Source organism: Poecilia latipinna, unplaced genomic scaffold (genome assembly GCF_001443285.1).
Source record: "Poecilia latipinna isolate Pla-1442-1.1 unplaced genomic scaffold, P_latipinna-1.0 Scaffold53, whole genome shotgun sequence".
Taxonomy (NCBI): domain Eukaryota; kingdom Metazoa; phylum Chordata; class Actinopteri; order Cyprinodontiformes; family Poeciliidae; genus Poecilia; species Poecilia latipinna.
Genome location: NW_015112669.1, coordinates 667017 through 676115, shown reverse-complemented (window position 1 = coordinate 676115; position 9099 = coordinate 667017).

Below are 9099 nucleotides of genomic sequence, written 5' to 3'. Positions count from 1 at the left end.
ATAGCGGTTCACAGTGTGACATAATGGTGATTCTGTATATAGCTGGCACATTCCCTCGCTGCAGCGCTTCAGGATAAACAGGACATTACAACTTCTGCTTCTGCTTTGATTGCCATGCTTTTCACCCTCTCGGTATATAGAAGCCCAACATCTCTGATGACGCTTATACGTTCAATCTAAAGATCATATTTCCCAACTTTCTACCACTCCTAAGATCTGGGTAATTGTTCCAAAATGCTATAAGTGTAAGGCAAGAAATCTGTAGTTTTTGAGAACTCCAGGCCACACACAGCCAGAAAATTGTTGTTTTGACTCTGATCAAAAGTAATCACAATAATGGGTAATGTTGTTTTTTAGAATGGTTTCGACAGTACAAGCAAGATAAACAGAAAAGATAACTTCATAACTAATTTATTTTTTTTTTGATTGAAGGATTGAGTGACAGACTTTTTTTTTTTTTTTTACAAATGTTTGCAAATATTTTGTAATAACTTTTTTTGCCTTAAATTGTCAATTTTTATTTTTATTTTGTAGCAATAAACAGAACAATTTCCTGCAAGTTTTATGATATCCAGTTCAGTCAAGATTCAATTAAAAAAAATAAATTTCAAAAGAAAATTTCTGACATTGAAGTTACCTTGGAAGTTTTCAATGTAAAAGCACACAGATTTCAAATGGTTACGCCAAAGATAGTAATTTTATTAACTGGGTCATTTATATTTATGCTTATTTACAGATATATGGAAACTTTAGTAGCATTTTGGTAGCTGCCAGGATCAAGTGCTTTCCCCTGTAGGAAGATTTAGAGACACACAGACCAGTTACATTCAAATTATTTTGCAAACCAGTTAAATTTAGAAGATGGATTTACTCCAAATTGATAAAAACTTGGATAGCTCAGTCATTTGCATTGAGTCATTGACTATGCAGGAATTCCTCATCCTGTTAAAGCATGTAGTGACTCTGGGAAGAAATAACCTTCTTTTAGCAGGAGCTACACAGCAGAAACAGGCAGTATGAGAGCCTGGAGTGGTGGGACAACTGGAAATAAAATAAAAAATAATAAAAAAACAGGAGCTAGGATTTTGTATGAAAAAGAAAAACAAAGATACAAATTCTGACAACAATAACGCCATAGAGGACAGAGATAAAAAAAAAAAAACAAACAAAAAAACATGTGAGCATTGAGCCAGGAGTACTTTTTGCGCATAAGAGTCACATAGGGCTTTAATTGAAGAGGAGAGCTTCACGTTTCTTTTCCGGTTTTAATTTAAGCTCAGGATTGAGACCATTGACATCTAACTGGGATTAATGGACCTTGCCATTACGTGTCTGATGAGACTTTGACTATGCTAAATTCCAAGGGCCAGCTTATGCAAATAAATATATGTGCTTTCTAAGTACCTTACATCATGTTGTTTGGTTTAAATGTGATTTGTTTTCAAGCCTTTTTCTCTTATACCCATGTCTAGTAAACAGAAGATTAGCTCTCTAGATTAGGTGAGATCTTTTGGGATGAGTACTTAACTGTGTATGGGACAATAAACAACATGACAAACTACCTATAAAGTGCAGGATTTTAAAACCCGCGCATATAATATTTTATTTGAGACATCAGAGCATACAGTGCCATCGTCGCCGCACTTGTTTTTGACCTGTTCTGAAAATGCTGTCCTTAAATATTAATGATATACAACCTTCTCCCGTAATGATCTAATAATAACCCTTTTTTTTTTTTTTTTTAATAAAATATCTCTTTCTTGGTTGATAGGACACACCTGGTGGCCCTGCTGTAAACAAACAAAAATCTCCATGGTTGCTGGAAGGTAGCTGATAAGTGGGGCAACAAAGTCAATTAGTCCTGTGTTTATTAGTATGTGACAGGTGCTGGGTCATGCAGATTAACTCACAACCCTTGGAGGGATGGGACAACAATAATGGCGAAACATGTCCGTCCGACCAGAAAGTAAAGGTAGCAAAAGGAACATAGCAAAGTCTGCTCAATTAATTATGGGGATTAATGAAGTTCTGCTTGATTAAACGTTGATGGCATTAAAAAAAAAAAAGAACGCCTATTTTTTTCTCCTCATAGTGACATAATGGACACTTTTACATAAATAATGGAATCCTTCATGGTCATGGAGACCAACAAATTATATGGTGAAAACAACCCCTCCTTCGGAACACTCCATCGATTAATTAAGGCTATTGCCCTTGATTATCCAATAACAGGTTTTGTAAATGTTTGACCTCTAACCTTCAGCCTTCCCTGAATGAAGGGTTATTGACTGAAGGAAAAAGGTCCGTTTTCAGATCACCAGATTATTACTTTTACATTACAACACTTTCACAAAGAGCAACTGACAGAGTTGATTTTCATGGACGTCATCGAGCCGTGGTAGTGGTTGTTTTTGTGGAAAGTTGAAATACATTTCTTCACAATCACACTGCACCCATTTAGACACCCATTACATTAAATGATTGTCAAAATGAAATGTTGGATCAATAGCAGCCATTGTTCTCTAAAAGCTACTGATGCAAAAAGTTTCTTCCATGTTGTGGTTCAGGTGAAAGAACACCCTATTTGGTGTTTTTTTTTTGTTGTTGTTTTTTTTTTTTTTCAATCAAGTAAATAGATTGTTTTGAGTGTTTTGCAATGTGATGCCATAAAAAATGTTTCCAGATATGTTTTATTGTTAATCTATTGTACATTAGTACGTGTTTTCCATTTTTAACTCTCCTTTCGTGACGATTGGAGAATGCGATCTTTACAGTCAATGTTAGACTGCATGTATGTATCGTCAAAATGATTCAGTAATGGTTCACGTACAAGAGTACACTTATCTGTTGTAAGACAATTTAATTGCACAATAATAATATAGACCTGAGCAGAACAGTGTCTTCCACTGACAGACAAGCTAAGAAAAGTTAAACATGGAATACAGAAATGATTCCTACTCGAACCCAAACTCATGGGGTTTTGGCAAAAATATTCACACCCCTAAAACCTTTCCATATGTTATCTTAGTAGAACTAAAAACAGTGTTTTCACGTGGATTTTGTCAGACCATGACAAATGAATACACTATTGTACAGTAAACCATAAACATATTGTTTTAGTTTTGATTTCTTTTTAATAAAAATCAAGAAATATGGTCAGACATTTGTCTTGATAAGTGATGTAAATCTTAGCTGTTCTGTGAAGGCCTACAGGGTTTGCAAAGTTGATATTGTTATGCCACAGGTACAGAGAAATTTGTAAGACTAGATTGAAAGTTTTACGTCGAGGGTTTTCAGGCTTTCCTGAAAGAAATCGTGTAGGCTGCGAAAAACACTAAAGCTGCAGGAGGACAACAACCCTGACCATTCAGCCAAGCCTACAGAAAAGTACCATACATGTTAATTTTCTTTTGCAACCAATCTTAAACAAGAAGATCAGGCTTACAAACTCCAATTGGCCTGATCTTCTTTGATTTTGCTGAAGATTTCTCAGTCTGTCTGGACTTTGACCTGAATTGGGAGTTTGTTAGCTCATTCTAACAAGAGAAAAAAAAATCATTTCAAAAGCTTGCTGAGTTCTGAACTAGCAGAGAAATATCATTATTTTAAAGGGTATCACTTGACATGAATATAAATTAACAACATATAGCAGTTTCAGGATTATAAACATGGATTTTAGACATGCTTTACCAATCCCAAGGAAAAAGATCTGCAAGATAAAATGCAATCTGTTATGATTGCAAATTTTAACAAAGGTTTTATTCAGTTTGTAGGCATTACTGTAAAAACAAACAAACAATGGAGATATGTCACTGGCGTTTCTGTCATTAGCACGGACTCAACCTTAGATAGTTTTAAACGTTAATATTTAAGCGGTTCCAGAGAGGACACAAGTTAAGAAACCATAACTAGAATCAGCCCTTCAAATGTCAGTATTCAGTCATTCATTAACCGGAGGTCACATTAGTTTGTCCAGTTTTTTGATCCTCTATATCCAGGATTAATCCCGGCACTCAGAGACTCAGATATTTGTCCCATCGCACATTCCTCAAGTGGATTTGAACTGCAAGGATTCATGTGAACAAAAAAAAAATATAAAAATCCCCCTGGCAGAATTCGAAACACCACTGATGTGTCAACATATCAAATAACCATTGTGAAATGCCATGGCTGCATTCATTTCTTGTTTTGGTGCTTGTTGAACAAGGTGGCGTGGGATTGCACTCCCTAACCCTGTGGTCTGTCCTCTAGGGCACAAGGAATCTAAGTCACTCACTGCACATCAGGCTTTTCCCCCCGGGGTCCCTGGCACTGGCAGAGGCAGGTTAACAAACTGTAAAAGGCTTCAGCTGAGCAGCACACAAACAGTTTCTCTCCACAAAGGGAAGGGGCTCCAACAAATGCCATAAGCCTTTAATGAGATAGCTGATCTCGGTTGTAAAGAAGAAAAGAAAAGAAAAATGTTTCTCCTCTCAAGTTGGTGGCTATTAGAGTCGGTGAGAGTGAAAAGGGGGAAGCTGCCCCGTTTTCTTAGGAGCCCTCGGAGGCTGGCCAACATGACAATGCTGGTCAATTAATTGGTGAAAAAAGTGAAAATCCAATTAATGTGTATCAAGCTGGCAGTTTTGCATGATGATGGCTCATTAGGAGACCAAGCTGAGAGTGGAGGAGTGGAGGGGTGGAGGGGCTTAAACCCCACTCATTAAAGCTCTGTCTTACTCAGTGGGGTTTAGAGACTGACTTATTTATGCAACAGGTTGCAAACAAAACCTAAATGCAACTCTCACTTGGTAGATTTGAACCCAATGAATTCCTAAATGGTATGGGTGGGGATCTTCTTTAGCTTGGTGCTAAGTTTCTGCGCTTTTGTAGGTTTTGTGACAGGTATCCATGTTTAATCATTGCGACCCCCTGGTAAAGATGAGTAAAAAAACAAAAAGAAAAAGAAATCTATAATTTCTGACTCACACTAATGTTTTAATTTAATATTTATTTATTTTAGAGGCTGAAGGGGAGGAATCCAGTGGTCAAAAGTAACAGTTTTTTGACTAATTCATAATAAGTACATGTTTAATCTTTGTAGGTGGGCCACTGTCAACTTTTGATTGGTAATCCCTGACTTCCTGTTTTGCAGAGGACAGGAAAGACAGGCACCTTTTAGGCAGGAACTGTCCAGCTCAAGCAAAGATGATGAGTGTGACAATATTTGCACTTATTTAAAGAATAAAACTTTTCACATTTGTGTAAAAGCTCACATTCTGTCTGTTATGGCACCTTTCGTTTTTACTTTTCTGGTCATTCTCCTCACTGGGTTAAGAGTGACTTGGGTCGTTTGCCAGCTGGTTTAACCTTTTCAATCATTGCTTTGGGTGAAAATGTGAGCAGGTTCAGACAAGATGTCATTTTCCCTTAGTCATTGCCAGACTGATGCCGATGGACGTGCATCTACATTACTTGAATGGTATGTTCTCTTGTCTTTACTATTTTGAAGAAAAACAAAGAAAGATCACTGTTCCTGTCACTCAACAAGTTTAAGAGTGAAGGATATTTTGCAAATGTCTTTCATTTACGCTTAGGCTATAGCAATTGTTTGGAATAGCAATAAGTGTGCTACTAATAAATTCGTAAAGAAAAAAAAATCTGAATTTGGGGTATTTTCCCCACTCAATAAAGAAATGTAATTAAATTAAAATAACTTTATTTTGTAGTATATATGGTATAACATGCTATGTTTACGTAAAAGTCTGTGCAGTGTCTGTTATTGGTTTCTGAATAATTTTAGCTTCTTTATGTCATTTAATATATGCTTACAAGCAACTTGCAAACCACCCTGCCGCATTGACAGCCGACTTTTTCTGCACAATAAAATGCATCATTCTAGTAAAGTGTGCGAGCTACTCAGCAGATGTGCCTTGAAATCCCTAAAATGGATGCAGTGGTCCTCTCAGCGTAATGCAGGAGGAGATGATAAGGTTCTCATGGCTACTTCTAAATCTAACCACATGCTGACAAAATAAAGAATGTACTCTCATACTGTTGCAGGCTGCTTTTGTTTGTCCAGCCCCTGCCTCAATGTGTAAGATTAATACTCTTGCCACACTCTCATAGAATAATGTCACTTTAATCTTGTTTGGGGCAAAATTCGAAGTGGAGTGTGTCTACTTGTTTCCTGAGATTACTTCATCTTTCTTTCGGCTGCGGTGTGTGACTCTGCTGCCTGCTGTCCCCTGGCGTTGGATGTCCCATTACCCTTCACACGCCGCAACTTTCTGCTGTTTGCACAGTGCTGGCCACAGGACCTATAACAGGGGGCCACTATACTGCTTGTGTTCCTTTACTATAGCAAATCTCATTTCGCCTGTGCCACCGCAGCGGACTATTGCCAGAGGCTGCTTTATTGCGCATATTTTAGATAGTTCAAAAATGTTTAATGCAAACTAAACCACCAACTGTTTTGCTTTATTTCTGCAGCTTAAAGCTTTTTTTTTTTTTTTTTTTCAATTTAGACAAAATGTAAGCACATCAAATGCAGGCATCCAACTCCTAAACTACTTTTTAACACAATCAAACGAATTCTCATTTAAACTGTAAGATACAACATAAAAAGGCCAAATTAGACATCTCATTTTGGAATGTGAAGCTTCCCTTTTTAGCCCGTTTGCCATTAGGTATTTGTATTTCCGTATTTTCCTTCAGTAATTTACAATAAGTGTTTTCACGCTCATGGCTTTCCACTGTGTTGGCCCCAGCTTTCAGAGTGAATGAGCTGCATTGCGTCAGCAATAAATCTCTAATGAGGCTTGATGTAAACGCCACAGTACAAACCACATAAATTCCTCACGCAACAGCTCATCATTTGCACCTTTAGCACACAGACCCAGCATAACCTCTGACCAGCAAATCAAATCTGCTCGCTCTTGGCTCATTGTTCGAGATGTGTAATTACTCTGTGTTGCTTAAATACAGTGCATTATTAATTTGTCTTTCCAGTCGCTCTATGGGGATAAAAAGGACTACTCCACTGTGTTGGTGGATGTGCAAACTGCCAGAGCTGCTATTTTTTGCTGCTTCCTTATGTCTGAGGTGAAGAATCTTGACTTTGCATGGCAAGCTTTGCACTGTTTGGAGAGGCAGTGTGTTTTTTTTTCCCCTCTGTTCCTAATAATCTATTCTGTTCAGCCAGCTGCATACGTTGACAAATGTTTCCAGCGTTAGGTATTTACCCGGTGAAAGGTAATAGATGCAAGGGTTTTAAAATGCCTGATGGAAGAAACAGCAAGCATACTGGGAAATAAAAAAACACAATGGGGAGCTTTTGTCTTTTTGAAAAAAAAAAAAAAAAAAAAATAGGTGGAAAGGATCTTTCCAATAGACGTTTGCGATATAATGTCAGGGCAGATTTTTTTAATTTTTTTTTTTATTACCATACAAATAGAAAGAGAGTCGTTTTACAGGATATATCCAAAGGACATTCCTATTATTTGGATTACTGATGTTCTAAAATTTAATATTTTCTTTCCGTTTTTACATTTTATTGAAGAGGAATTGTAAAACTGGGTTCTTATTGTCACACACAGTTGCAGCCTGGCAATGAAATACGAAGCAACGAAACACGTGCAGTTTGTTTGCCTTCACTGGAGCTTAGATTAATAAAAAACCTCTCAGACTGAGAATGAGCTATTGCTGCCGAAGCTCAGTTAGTTTCCGTAATCTCTTGATTGTGTTTTGTCAATTATTTCAGTTGCATCTTATTCTTTCTGGTTTATATTTGTTTACCTTGTTCTTGGGAGCTAATGAAAGCTGTGTCGGTGCATTAATGAGCCTGCTCGTTTCTGCCGAACTCCCCTTCATTTTGCACACCTCTGCTTTTTTTTTTTTTCTATCAGTCTGCATTTCCTCACTTGTTCTTGTTCTCGTTTCCCCCAGTGTCATGACACTCCTTTACAGCCTTATCTTATTCATTTCTGAATTATCACCTCGATTTATGACCACCATTCAGCCCCAGAGGAAGTTTTCAAAGTGGAGACCTGATGGGGGCCAGTAATAATCTTTGGGCTGGTGCAACAAAACTGAAAGCCAATGTTGGGAATTTTATTAAATACAAGGGATGGGCATTTAAAGACGGCGTAGTATAAAACAACAAAAAACTTACAGAAGCATAAAACAAATGGATACAAATAAATTAAGATTATTGTGCAATTTACTGAATCTTTTTGACTACTCAATTAAATTATTATTATTATTTTTTTATCTTATGCATACCAGACTGTTCAGCCAAATTTTTGCATGGGGCATACGCTTCCCTCTTCCCCATTGTTCCTCCACTCTTTATTGTCCTGGTGTTCAATTCACATTATTTCAAATCAAACAATGGAGCTTGTTCAGCATCAAGATCTAATGCTGAACAGAATAAGAAAATATTTTTAAACTATGTGAAATAAAGCAGTGTTTCTTTAAAAAAAAAAAAGTTGTTTGGTTTCAAAATATTTCACATTGTAATTCCAAAGTAAATGCAACAAATATAAAATTATCCTTTATTCCCACCAACTTGCAAACGCGACAGAGCTGAGTGTGAAAGAGTGTGTTGGTGCTGTATTCTCAGGCTGCTGGGATTAATGAATAACTCCAGTGAGAAACGCCTCTGTTCTTAGGCAGGACAAAATGACCACAGGCAGCAAAAAAAAAAAAAAAAAAAAATGTGGTGGTCAGTAACTCTGCCCGTGTTTCCCATGCATACATTATTATAGCAATAGTAGTGGTGGTGATTGAATTTCTGACCTTTTGTTGAAATGGAAAAGGAGGGAGGGTAGTGCATTTCAATTTTTGTTGTGTCATTCATGTCTTAAAATAACTACGGGGAGGAAAGATCATGGCTTGATTCAATTACAGCGCTGTGTAAAGGCTAAAGATGACTGTATTCTACATGAAACCTCACCTGTATTCCAGATTCAAACACTTTCAGTCGTGTTAAACAGGTTCAGTGAACAACTTTGCGCTTGCTCTCGAAGCCAATTTAGACTCTTGGAGTCTCAAGTTACAGTTTACTGAAAAAAAGAAAGCTTTTTCATTGTAAGATGATTTGATACATAACATGATTAA